Source organism: Ursus maritimus, unplaced genomic scaffold, assembly GCF_017311325.1.
Source record: "Ursus maritimus isolate PB19 unplaced genomic scaffold, ASM1731132v1 scaffold_3, whole genome shotgun sequence".
Classification (NCBI taxonomy): domain Eukaryota; kingdom Metazoa; phylum Chordata; class Mammalia; order Carnivora; family Ursidae; genus Ursus; species Ursus maritimus.
In genome coordinates, this window is record NW_024425563.1 from 78,244,754 (window position 1) to 78,257,343 (window position 12,590).

At 40.8% G+C, this 12,590-nt stretch overlaps 1 pseudogene; it reads left to right on the plus strand.

Annotated features, from left to right (window-relative positions):
• Positions 1-2,709: 2,709 nt before the first annotated feature.
• On the plus strand, positions 2,710-2,948 carry LOC103658670 (annotated as a pseudogene).
• The last annotated feature ends 9,642 nt before the right edge of the window (positions 2,949-12,590 follow it).

The following is a 12,590-nucleotide window of genomic DNA, read 5'->3' on the forward strand; positions in this document are numbered from 1 at the left end:
CTTTCCCTAGAAAAAATGCACGTACACAAATAGAAATTTTGCATAGAATTTTGAGGTGTTTACTGACACACCAATATTCTTCCAGAGGCACCCTTAGAGTTCAAGCTGGGACCTGTTGAAAACCCTGCTGCTTCTACATTTTCATATAATGGCAAAGAATCTGAGTGTAGCAAGACCATTTCTCTACATGTCACGTCTCTAATTTGTTCATTATGCTGGTCTCCACGCTAGGAAAATGATCTTGGTGCTATTTTCTAGTTCATTCTTGGTGAATATATATTAACTACGTCTTTTTACTCTAGTTTAGTTCTCACTGATCCAAACTTAGCAGAAGTGATACTGTGACTCATCCAAAGTAATGCATTATTCACAAGTCATAGAGGCTCAGTTTACATGACATTTGAAGCAATGTAAACCCTAATTGTATTTTAATTACTATTAATAGTAAATTGTGTGCATTTCTCAGCATATATGACCCTAGAAGAGACAGATGAAGTTTGTCAAAAAATGGAAGACATTTCACATGTATGACAGGATGGTGAATGGGAATTTTCTGGTTGTCCCATAATTAGTGACTAGATCCCAAAGCTGAAAATGAGGAAGTACTAAACTCCCACTTTCTAAAGAGATAACGCCCAAATGGACGTCAGAATCCTCTCTGCAGAACTTGCTAAGGGATCAGACCTAGCCCCAGAGGGCTCCAGAGTAGTGAGTAGCACAGTACTGCCTTGACTCAGCCTGCTTCAGACCCAGATCTAGCCAGGCGGCTGGTGAACCAGGAGCAAGTCGGTCTCTCCACCTCTCAGTCCCTCAGGAAAATGGGAATAGTAGTAACCATGAAAGTAGTCCTTAAACAGTTCTACTTAGCATGTAGTCAATGCTCAGTGGTGCTTATATCTACCATTTAGTAAGTACTCAATGTTTTCTATGCTTTAGGGTCCTCCTTTTTAAATATTTCATATGGCTATTGTGAAGATTAAGGGCCAATATAGATGTAAATAAATATAAAAGTACCTGGCCCCTGGTAAGTAGGCAATGAATGCATTATTTTGTCCATAGTTCATACAACCATTGCCCCGTCTCTGTGTGTGTGTGTGTGTGTGTGTGTGTGTCTGTGTGTGTGTGTGTGTAAACTGAGAAGTAGGAGAGACGCAGTTGAAGGCATGGTTGTGGTGAGCCCTGCGGAAAGGGAAGCATGTTCTCTGTAATTCCATACAGGAAAAAATCGTTCCTCCACCTGCAAAACAAAGTGAGAGGGAGGCTTCATTAGAATCACTCAGAGAGGAAGGCTCCCTAGCAGGGCCAGGGGCTCCATTTCTGTATTGAGTGCTGGTTCAGCAAAAACCTTGCGGACACGCCGTGTTGCCGGTGTTCTCCCCCACTCCATTCAGTGTCTGAGCATCCTTTACGTGTCGCCTGCACTGATACTCCAGCTTTCCCTAACTCTCAAACCACATAAGTTCTCTTAAATAGGCGTGCAGTGCTTTTCTTTATAAAACTTACCAAAGCTGACACTTCGATGTTTATTTGGGGTCTATTTGTTAAATGATTGTCTAGCCTAATAAGACATAAGGTTCATTAAGACAACGACTGTATTTTCATATTTCTAGTGTCTAGCTCAGTGACTTGCTCATAGTTAAGTATTCGAATTTGGGGTAAATAAATGATACAAATTGGACGATAGAATAATCAGTGTTCAGATGTTGGAAAGGTTCCCATGATCCAAAAGAAACACAGTGCTAGATCAGTTTAGCTACGAAAGAAGAAGATTAATTCTGGTTAAATCATCGTAGGAGGTTTATCATAGATGTGTAGGGTTAGAATGCGAATTTGAAGAAAGGTAGATGGCAGTAAACAAATTGAGAGATCTAAGGAAAGGCATCTGTGCTAAATATACCGGACTGTGAATAAGTGAATTTAGGGAAGAAGAAAGCAGATTTTTGGAAAAATAAAAGATACATCTGTAATTGTCAGGAATTCGTCATAATACATCCCTTTCAACACGATGCTGATTATTTGGATAATTTCCCATAAAGAGTGGTTAGGTATTGACATTTTTAAGCTGAGAAGGACATGAGATGTGTATCAGACAAGGTTTAGTATAGAAAACCAAAACTAGTTTCGGTATTTTGAGTAGAAAGTAACTTAACAGAGGATTAGGTAATTTTAACATTGCTGGAAGAGTTGGAGAAGTGAGCTCCATACTGGGCCTCCAGAGCTGGCTGTAAAATGTTCCTCAAAACCCAAGAAGCTAGAAAATAGACACGAAAACTCTGCAGAAAAGTTTTAAAAATGGTGCAGAAAAAAATTCACATCAGTACAACCGATTATCAACGGAAACAAAACAGGTCAAATATATAAAATGTCTCCGTGTTTTTCCTGCTTTTCAAATATCACATCATTGCATATAATTGACAAAACCTAGTAAGTATCAAGAAACCCAGCAGTGGAGTTTCCAGGTTGGTGAACACATTGATGTACTAGGAGGAAGGGGTGCACCCAAGAGGGTATGGAAGCTCTTCCACCCCCATACCTTATACCATCCCTCTCTTCCATTTGGCTTTTCCTGAAATGTATCCTTTATAATCAACTGATAATACAAGATGAATCTAGAAGTTTCTGAGCAGAGCATTTGAGTTCCTACCAGGATTTCTTGCAGTGAAATACACCAGCAGCTGCAATCAAATGCAGTCCTGTCACACCTTCGTGATGTTTCCCTTGGCCAGGAATATACTAAGGATCTCAAGAATAGAAGCATTGAACAAATTATGGCAAGACAGAGCCACATAAAATACTCACTGGATTTTCTCGATAAATAAGGTAACACTGTGCCAGCCAGCAGAACCACTTTCTGTGTTGTGCGGATATTTAGGGTCACACAGATTGGACTAGAATGGAACCTGTCCTCTGTTGGTGGAGTCACCACAAAGGAGTGAAAACATCAGTAACCATTACAGTTGCTGTAATGCAGAATTTTTTCAAAACCAACTTGTCATCTAAGCAACTCTTACTATACTCATGACAGAATAATTGAAGAGGTAAAGTACATTTGAAACCTTAAAAAGAAAAAACTAACATCAAAGAAACCTAAGAAATGTAGTCTTGGTTTATCTCCATCTCTGTCTCCCCACACCATACTATGTCTCGCCATACTGTGGGGAGGAAGACAAGAAGTTGGCTAGGGCCAACCCACAACACCTCACAAGGAAGTATTTTTTGTTTGTTTTTAATTCAGTGTCCGTGTACTAGTTGGCTTGAAGTTAAGGGATTGATTTAAAGAAGTTGGTGAGGGAGGAAAAAGCCACCAGTTGCTTACTCCCAGTCCATGTATGTGCATAAATGTGGTGCTTGCAAGTAAGACAGAAAATCCAGCCGACCTAACAGATGACGTTCTCTTTTCAGCATTGGTATATAAATTTATTCCCTTTAAAGTACATAATCAGTATGTTTAAAAATTCTTTAGAAGCTGCACTTGGACTGTGTAACATTTCAATTCTTAGAAGACAGATCAAAAGCTCAGTATACCTTTTGAGTTGTTTCCCACTGAAAGAAAGAGAGGTAGAGAAATGTGGGCAAAAAACAACGGACATTTGAAAGCATGCAAAGATACAGTTTTAGCTTTTCCAAAAAACCCACAAATATTTGAGGTGATCACTAAAATTGCATGTTTTAAAATATTATTACAAAAATATTGCCTATAAGTATTACACTTCCAACAACAGCATCCACATTTGGTTAATCACCAATAATCCATTCATCTGGTCGATGTATAGCCATGGCCGGTCCACTGCCTACACCCCAGCCTACATTTTGCTTTTTACAGTCCTTCCATTTGGAAGTGAAAGTCAGGATCCTTGCCAATAAAACAACCACCTCCAATGTTTTCAATATTGCTACCATCACCCTGGCAACACAGAAGACAGGACATAAATAGTTGCTCTGCCAAACATATCTCTTGCCTTGTTTTACTTGTGGGAGTTAGTTGTCAAGGCAAGTTTATACCAAAGTTAAAAGTAAATTTTGACTTATCAATGGCCAGATTTTCTAAAAAGTATATCCACGTTTTATGCAGATCATTAAGTGGAAGTGTAAATAGAATATAAAGTCTATGAAGACCAAGATAATACTTGTGTTGTTCCCCAGCACTGAGCAGAAATAAATGCTCTATAAATAGTTACTAAATGGACTAATTTGTTCAATGCGGGCATGGGTTTCTTAAGTCAAAGCATACAGTTTGACTTGATTTACATCACTGTGCCAGTAGCATTAAAATATAATCTTTTAAGATTTTTAAAAAATTTTTAAGTGAACTCTATGCCAGATCGAACTCATCACCCAGAAATCAAGTCACGTGCTCCACCGACTGAGCCAGCCAGGCGCCTCTAAAACACCTTCTAAACAATCATAGTCCAGAATATTTTTTAGATGACAGAATTATCAATGGGTGCAGAGATTTAATTAACTAGTTTCAATTGAATTGTCTCCTGTAATATCGGACATAATATTATACCATTGACGCTCTTGACACTGAATCGTGTACTTGTTACATTTTGTAGCATTGTAGACGGCTCCCCGCCCCCACCCCCATGCCCCATGCCCCATGCTGTGGGTATTTTGCAGATAAAACCTAGGCTCTAATCCAACAGTAGGATTGAGCAAGGTTTCTCCGTTTGTCAGAGGAGGGCAAGACATGAACCCCATTCATCAAAGCCTGCACCCCTTTTAGTCCCCAAACTGCTTCCCTTGGTTTCTCTCTTTAATCTCTAGAATTCTTTGGGCCTTTCTGGAGTTGAAAAGCTAATCTAGCAATCACACTGTTGCGCTAAACTGGTTTCGCTTTCTTAGAATACCAGCCATCATCTCTCCCCAGTAGTGATCTTGGTGCCTTTCCCATAATTCATAAACTTTCCACTTTGAAAGAAGAGGGACAGTGGGAAGCAGAGCCGTCTGGGATTTCCTGCATGTTTAGGGAGGGTCTTTTTGAAAGTAGAACTGGCTGGGAATGGTTTGAAACAACGTGTATGGTAGATTTTTGTCTCACTCTAGAATGAGCCAAACTGATATTCAAGAAACCATTAAACGAGAGCCTAATGGGGGAAAAAATAATGAAACACAATCATCACTGTTCTCCCTGATGAGGAAATATGGTGGCAGAGTAGACAGAACTTGATATTTGGAATCAGATAAGTGATTTAAAGCCTGATTTCTTTTCTTTGTAAAATGGTAAATTAAAATATCTGGGTTTCAAGGCTGTTGGGAATTTAACGGATAGCATATGGAAGCACTTTGTAAATAAGGACATGCTACAGAGGGGAGCCTGGTGGCTCAGTCAGTTGAGCGTCTGTGTTCGGCTCAGGTCATGATCCCGGGGTCCTGGGATCGAGCCCCACATCTGGCTCCCCAATCAGTGGGGAGTCTGCTTCTCCCTCTTTCTTTGCCCCTCCCCCTGCTTATGCTCTTTCTCTCTCTCTCAGATAAATAAAACTTTTCAAAGTGGTCCACAAATATGTTATGGTGATAATAATAGTTGTTATTAGTGTTAGTTCTGGGACAGAACACAGAATATTTAATCCAACGTTCTAATTCTATATTAAAGAAAATGGAGATATAGAGGAGTGAAATGAGACAAAGATTCCTAATAAACGTGGCATAAAAAGAAATTTGAAAGTAGATACGAACCATCATTGCCTGTCATCTGTGTATTCCAGTGCCTTGTCTCATCATATCTATAAGATTTACAGCGACAGTCCTTGCTTTCTGTGCTTCTGACTAATGTAAAATTCTCCAAACAACAGAATAAAAGAAAAGCAGTGGTTACAAGTGCTACTTTTCTGTCCAGCCTGGGAAGTGCAATATGTAAGATCATAAATGCTTGTGTAAGATTTGTGTTGCTTAAAAAGAATGGGGTTAAGAAGATCACGAGCACCATTTCTCATTAAAGGACAGGTGGGGTCAGAGGGAAGTTTCCAAATGCTGGAAAAAAATTATTTGAAGAAGAAAGGAAAGGGACGGGGCGCCTGGGTAGCACAGTCATTAAGCGTCTCCCTTCGGCTCAGGGCGTGATCCCAGCATTCTGGGATTGAGCCCCACGTCAGGCTCCTCCGCTATGAGCCTGCTTCTTCCTCTCCCACTCCCCCTGCTGTGTTCCCTCTCTCGCTGGCTGTCTCTCTGTCACATAAATAAATAAAAAATCTTAAAAAAAAAAAAAAAAAAGGGACGCCTGGCTCCTCATTTGGGGGAGCGTGCAACTCTTGATCTCAGGGCTGTGAGTTCAAGCCCCACAGTGGGTGTAGAGATTACTTAAAAATAAAATCTTAAGGAACAAAAAAGTGAGGCTTAACAAACCTTTGGCATAGGCCAACACTTTAAAAATCCAAGAAAGCTGCTGCCTGGGTGGCTCAATCAGTTAAACATCTGCCTTTGGCTCAGGAAATGATCTCATGGTCCTGGGATCAAGCCCCACATCGGAGTCCCTGCTCAGCGGGGAATCTGCTTCTCCCTCTCCCCGCCTTTCCCCCTGCTTGTGCTCTTTTTCTTGCTTTCTGTCAAATAAAATCTTAAACAAAAAACACAAGAAAGCATGAAGTGTGTATTAGCCTGGGCTCCTGTAACAGAATACTATAGAATGGAGGCTTAAACAATGGACGTGTATTTCTCACAGTCCTGGCAGATAGGCAGTGTAAGATCAAGGTGCCAGCGTGGCTGGAGATCGTTCTGGTAACAGCCATCTTCCCGGCTTATGGGCAGCTGCCTTCATGCTGTGTCCTCCGTGTCGGGGTACATGGGGCACTCTAGTGTCTTCTTTTAGGGGCACTGATCCTATGATAAAGCCCCTACCCTCATGACCTCATCTAAATCTAATTCTATCTCAAATGACCCATCTCCAAATACCATCATATTGGTGGTTAGAGTTTCAACATAAGAATTTTGAAGAGTGGGAAATAGTGATTGGCTATTGAAATATAATGGAGAGGAATAAATTCACCTATTAAAAAAGAACAACAACTCCCTATCAAGGTGACTACCTAGCAAATACATTTGCTTCTCCTTCTCTAAACCTCTATGAAAGGTTAAAGAAATACAAAACTAAAAAATGCAGTTTATTACTGGAAGACTATAAAATATAATAACAAAAAGCAAAGCTAGGGGCACCTGGCTGGCTCAGGTCATGATCTCAGGGTCTGGGATCGAGCCCCATGGCAGCGCTCCCTGCTCAGCTGGGAGTCTGCTTCTCTCTCTCCCTCTGCTCCTCCTGCCGCGCTTGTGCTCACTCCCCCTCTCGAATAAATAAAAATCTTGGGGGGGGGGGGGGGGGGAAGCTAAATCCAAGCTTGCTCTCCCACCAACAGCAAAGAATGGTAAAGAGATTCTGGAAGTCGTAAAGCAAACAGGGTAGTGGATAATGAGGCAAACTAAGCTGAGGAACTTGAAACCCTTACAGGTAAGATGGATTTTAAAAGTGATGTGAGATACCCAGGAGGACCTTCGAATAACCCCATGTTAGGGACCTTGGAAACTGGAAGGATGGTCAGCTCAGGAAAGAAGAAAAAAATAAAACTGCTTTTACAAGAGTAAGTGATTTCAGCGATAGCCTCCAGAATGAAGGCTGAACCAGGAGTTTACGGACAGCGTAAGGTCAGTAAAAGGTATAGTAACACCAATTTGGATATAGTGTGATTGGGCATTGGTGCCTGTACTTCTCCCAACCTTCATATTGGAAACAAGAGAGAGTGAGCGGATTGACTCATTGCCAATATTCTCATGGGTCAGATTCTCTTAATGCTGCTCTTGATGAGGAAAAGAAATCGGTATCAACTAACTGGGAGGTTCCAGAAATCGCCGTTCATATCTAGGAATCCTCTGCATCCAGCCGCCGGACCCAGAATCAGCTCCTTGCTTCTAAATCCAGATCGTAACTTCCACCAGGTGGCGCCAAACCATAGCAGGGATGGATTTAGCTCCAGCAGCCAAACCGCTGGAAAGTGGGAGGCTGCAACAGGTCATAGGGCACTTACTAACCTTGGTAGGAAGCAACCCCTTATTGTATGCAATTGTATTTTGAAGGCAAACTTCTTGGATGATGGCAGGATTTACTTTAGTTAGAATGAATGCTTCTTCCTCACTGCTTTTACACATTTTACATCCTTGTTACAAACTGGGCACCTTTAAATGAAAAGGTCTGATGAAATTTCCTGACTGTTCAACTCAGGCTTCCAGATTCCAAGTCCTTTTTCACCTGCATGTTCAGATATCTTTATTGGCCCTAAGACTGGATAAAGTTTATTTTCCATTCCCTTTACTTTTCTGGTTTTTTAATAATATTAAAGACTTCAAGGACAATTTTGATTCATTCCAAGTCAGCTCAGAGTGTATTCGTGGAACACTGTCAATTTCTATCTACGTTCAACTTCACGTTGATTTGCCAAGCCTCCAGGGCTCATGTCCCCAGTGTTCATTTTGTTTAAAGTTATTCAGAGGATGCTGGCCATGAATTAACATTACAAGAAGCTTTGAACATTCAACCTTTACTTTCTAGCAATTAGGAATCCGCTTCCTGAGACTTTGTTTACGTTCGATAGACACTTACAAAGCCACAAACCTGTTTTTTCTATCCTCAGGTCCAGGGAAAGAGCAGGAGCTGTCAAAATTCTGGCGGCCTGCTGTTGTTTAAGCAGCATGTGTCGAAAACATGTAAGGTCATAGCTTAAGACTTCATGCTCTGTGGTGATCGTTACCACCGCCCTTGGACACGATAGGAATCCACAATGTATTCCTCAAAACTTCTGTTTTCAATAATTTGTCAACTTTGGTTTTTTGAGATTCCAACACTCATAGTGAATTGCCATGTGTATATTTCCACATTGGAGGCCAATATTTATACAAAAGTTAATGCTGAGATTTAAAGTGTTCTTAGAGAAAAAATGAATCTAAAACACTGATTTTACAAATAAGAAATTTGTGATATAAATGGAACTTGTTGAAAATTATTGTTGTAAAAGAGAAAGGACTAGAAGTTAATGTTTTTTCATATTTTCTTATACCCTTTGTCTTAATAATTTCACAGCTCATTTTATCAGGAGACTTTGGGGAGATTCAGGAGTTATCCAGGGCCAGGTGAAAAAATCTTTCTGATAGGTTTCTCCATTGCCTGTTTAGAAACAGATTAATCTGATTCCCATCTTTCAGAGATTATTATCAGAGAGATGACCTTTTTGTTATAACAAAGTATATCGGTAAAGACCAAAGCCATTGAAGTCAGACCTCATTTTGAACTTAGGCTCCTTGTTTTATTACATCTTAGGCAAATTAATCTCTTACTTAATCTCTCTGCATCTCAGTTTGCTTGTCTGTAGAAGGGGACAGCTCAGCATCTCTTTCATGGAGCTAGTTCGAGGTTGAATCCAATAGTGTGTTTATAATGTAGGATGAGGCCTAGGGACTTCTCAACAGTGTTAGATACCGTTACTGTCATCACCGTGATCCCAGTCATCCCTGCAGTGCTCATCTGTTTATACTACATTGTCTAATCTGTAGAAGGTGAATACAGAATTTTAAAATGCAATTGTAGGGGCGCCTCGGTGGCTCAGTCGGTTGAGCATCTGAGTCATGGCTCAGGTCATGATCTCAGGGTTATGGGACTGAGCCATCTGGCTCTGTGCTCAGCAGGGAGTCTGCTTCTGCCCCTCGGCCTCTTTCTCTGCCCCTCCCCCCTGAAATATATAAATCTTTTTAAAAAATAAAATGCCGTTGTAAACCTCAAGTGTATACACAATGAAACTGAATAACGGATGAGAGGAGATTGGACCGTTGGAGATACAGCAAAGAACATTTACTACATAGAGCTATGTCTGTGAGAAAAGAGTGTATTAGTAGTGAATTGGGACTCAGTAAATTTAATTTACACTAATGGTTTATAATGCATAAGATTGTTTCACTCCATTAAAAATCATTTTGAAGTGTTTAAACTTCATTATTATATTTTCATTGGAATACACTAATATTTACATACTCATATAGAAACTTAAAAGTTACCTTAAATTCCACCATCTGGAGAGAACTAGTTAAGTGCATGCGTGTATGTGTGTGTTCTGTAAACTTTAAAGATAACGTTTTGATATACATCCTTTCATACTTTTTTCTACACATCCATAATGATTTGAGGAGAGTTAAGGAGGAGGCCATATGGCTAACAAAGAGAACAGTGTTTAACGCAGAGAAAACAGTAAGCGCAAAAGCCCTAGATTGGGAACATGCCTAGCATGTTCTAGGAACGGTGAGGTATGGAATGTAGCGGGAGTGGACCGGTGAAAAGAAAATGCAAACCAAAAAAAAAGGTAGCTAGTTAGTCGGCTGAAGGTCGTGATGGTAGCTTCCATCAGAATGATGGCAGTGGAATTAGGAAAAGGATGATATATTTGGGGAGAGATAGCTTGATGTATTTTGAAATGATAGACAACAAGTTTTATGGGTGAATTCAAAATGAGGCATGCTGAAAGAGAGTAGCCAAGTGTGACTCCAAGGTTTGGGTGTGGATCTTCAGAAGCCTGGAGCTGCTGTCTGCTAAGTTTGGAAAGAATACAAGGGAAGCAGGTTTGGTCGGGATTGGGGCGATATCAGGGCTGTCATACTGAACATGTTAAGCTTGAGAGGTATAGTACCATTCCAGGTGGAGACACAGAACATGCATGTGTTAACCTAGAGTTCAGGGGAGAAATTTAGGTCTCAGATAGAAATTTGGGAGCCATCAACACATAGATGGTTTTTAAGTTATCAGAAAAGGTCACCAAGGGAGTGTAAGCAGAAAAAGTTTCAAGGTCTGAGGCATGGGGCACTTGAAACTCTGAGAGTTTGGAGACGTGCTGCAGAGCGAGCCAAGGAGGCTGAGAGGAAGTGGTTGGGACTTTGGGGGAAAATTGAGAAAGCCTGTGATGGAAGGATTCTAAGGAGGGAGTGACAAAGCACGTTAAATGCTGTCTGTCGTTCAGATTGTCCAACTGAGAACGGACCAATGGATTCAGCAAGGTGCAGGTCATTCGCTGCCATCCCATTCTGGTAGGAAATTCCTTTTTCAAGTACCTCCTCATTCTCAGCTAATGACCTGCTACTTATTTCAATGTGAAAACAGAAACAGAAGAGGATTTAGGCAATCCCATCTGTGTCTTAGCCCAGAGGGTACCCTCTCTCCTGTTACGTGGAGAGACTCTTTGTGCTCTTAACTGTGGCCAACATGGCTACTTGTTCAAGAGCCCATCCCTTCCTGACAACCCAGGAACATCATGTCAGCAGTACTTGCTTCCAGCATTTTTGTTTTCTCCATATTTTAGTATTCTCAGCATACAAATGTCTGGAAATAAATTTGTCAGGTGAATATGTCCTTTTTTAAATGAAATGGTTCAATAATTATCACTGTTTGTGTTTATTCATTAAATCTTGGATCCTCAGTTATTCTTTTAGTCTCAGAATCCATCTGTGTTGAGGTTTAACATGCTTTTAAACATGGCAAAAGGTACTGTCCTATTTCTGAGTTAGGTCTAAGTATATATACATAACTACAAGTATAGAACACTAGTTTGCAAATTATCACAACTGTCTGGTGATTGACCAAGATTTTGACGGCATGGAGCTAGAGCAGAAGAGCACCATAATTTTCTAGTTTGGGGAAAAGCTGCCATAAAGAGTTATCTCTAATTCCACTGTAAGTTGCACCTGGAGTGGCCTGATCCTCTCTTACGCAATTCCTTCAGGCGAAGCATCTTGGAGATATTTTATGAGGGCAAAGAGTCTATTTGCAGTTGTAGGCACTGGGCTGGGTAGTAGAGTTAAAACAGTGGTATCAGTTTTTTTCCTCAGGTTTAAGTTCATGAAGGGGTATCAACATGCAAACAACTCATTACAGGGCAGTGCGACGACTACTTTAATTTTTTATTTTTTTAAAGATTTTATTTCAGAGAGAGCAGGCGTGTGAGCACAAGCAAGGGGAGGGGCAGGCAGAGGGAGAGGGAGAAACAGGCTCCTTGCTGAGCAGAGAGCCTTGGGATCATGACCTGAACTAAAGGCAGATGCTTAACTGACTGAGCCACCCAGGTGCCCGTGACCAAAAGAACACTTACAGGTAGGAGGTGAGGCAGATGGTGAAGGAGCCAACAAAAAGAAATTAGGGAAAACCTGAGGCCACATGGATGTAAAGACCCATGGTTGTATTTCTGGACAACAAAGTGAAGAAACAGAAGCAGAAGTTAGAGAAACGGGCAGCACCTGGGTAGCTCAGTCAGTTGGGCGTCCCAACTCTTGATTTTGACTTGGGTCATGATCTTGGGCTCTCGAGATGGAGTCCCATGTCAGCCTCCATACCCCTCACAGAGGCTGCTTAAGGAGTCTCTCTCTTCCTCTGCTTCCCCGCCCCCCCTTCCCTGCTCACACTCTCTTTCTCTGTAGATTAATGAATAAAATCTTTAAAAAAGAGAGAAATGGGAAACTAAAATCAACATTCCAGCTTCATAGAAAAAAATGAAAACCAATTTAAAGGTAGAGATAGAACATATTGACCTCAGAGATCACAAAAAAGTTCATTTTTTAAAACCTTGATTACC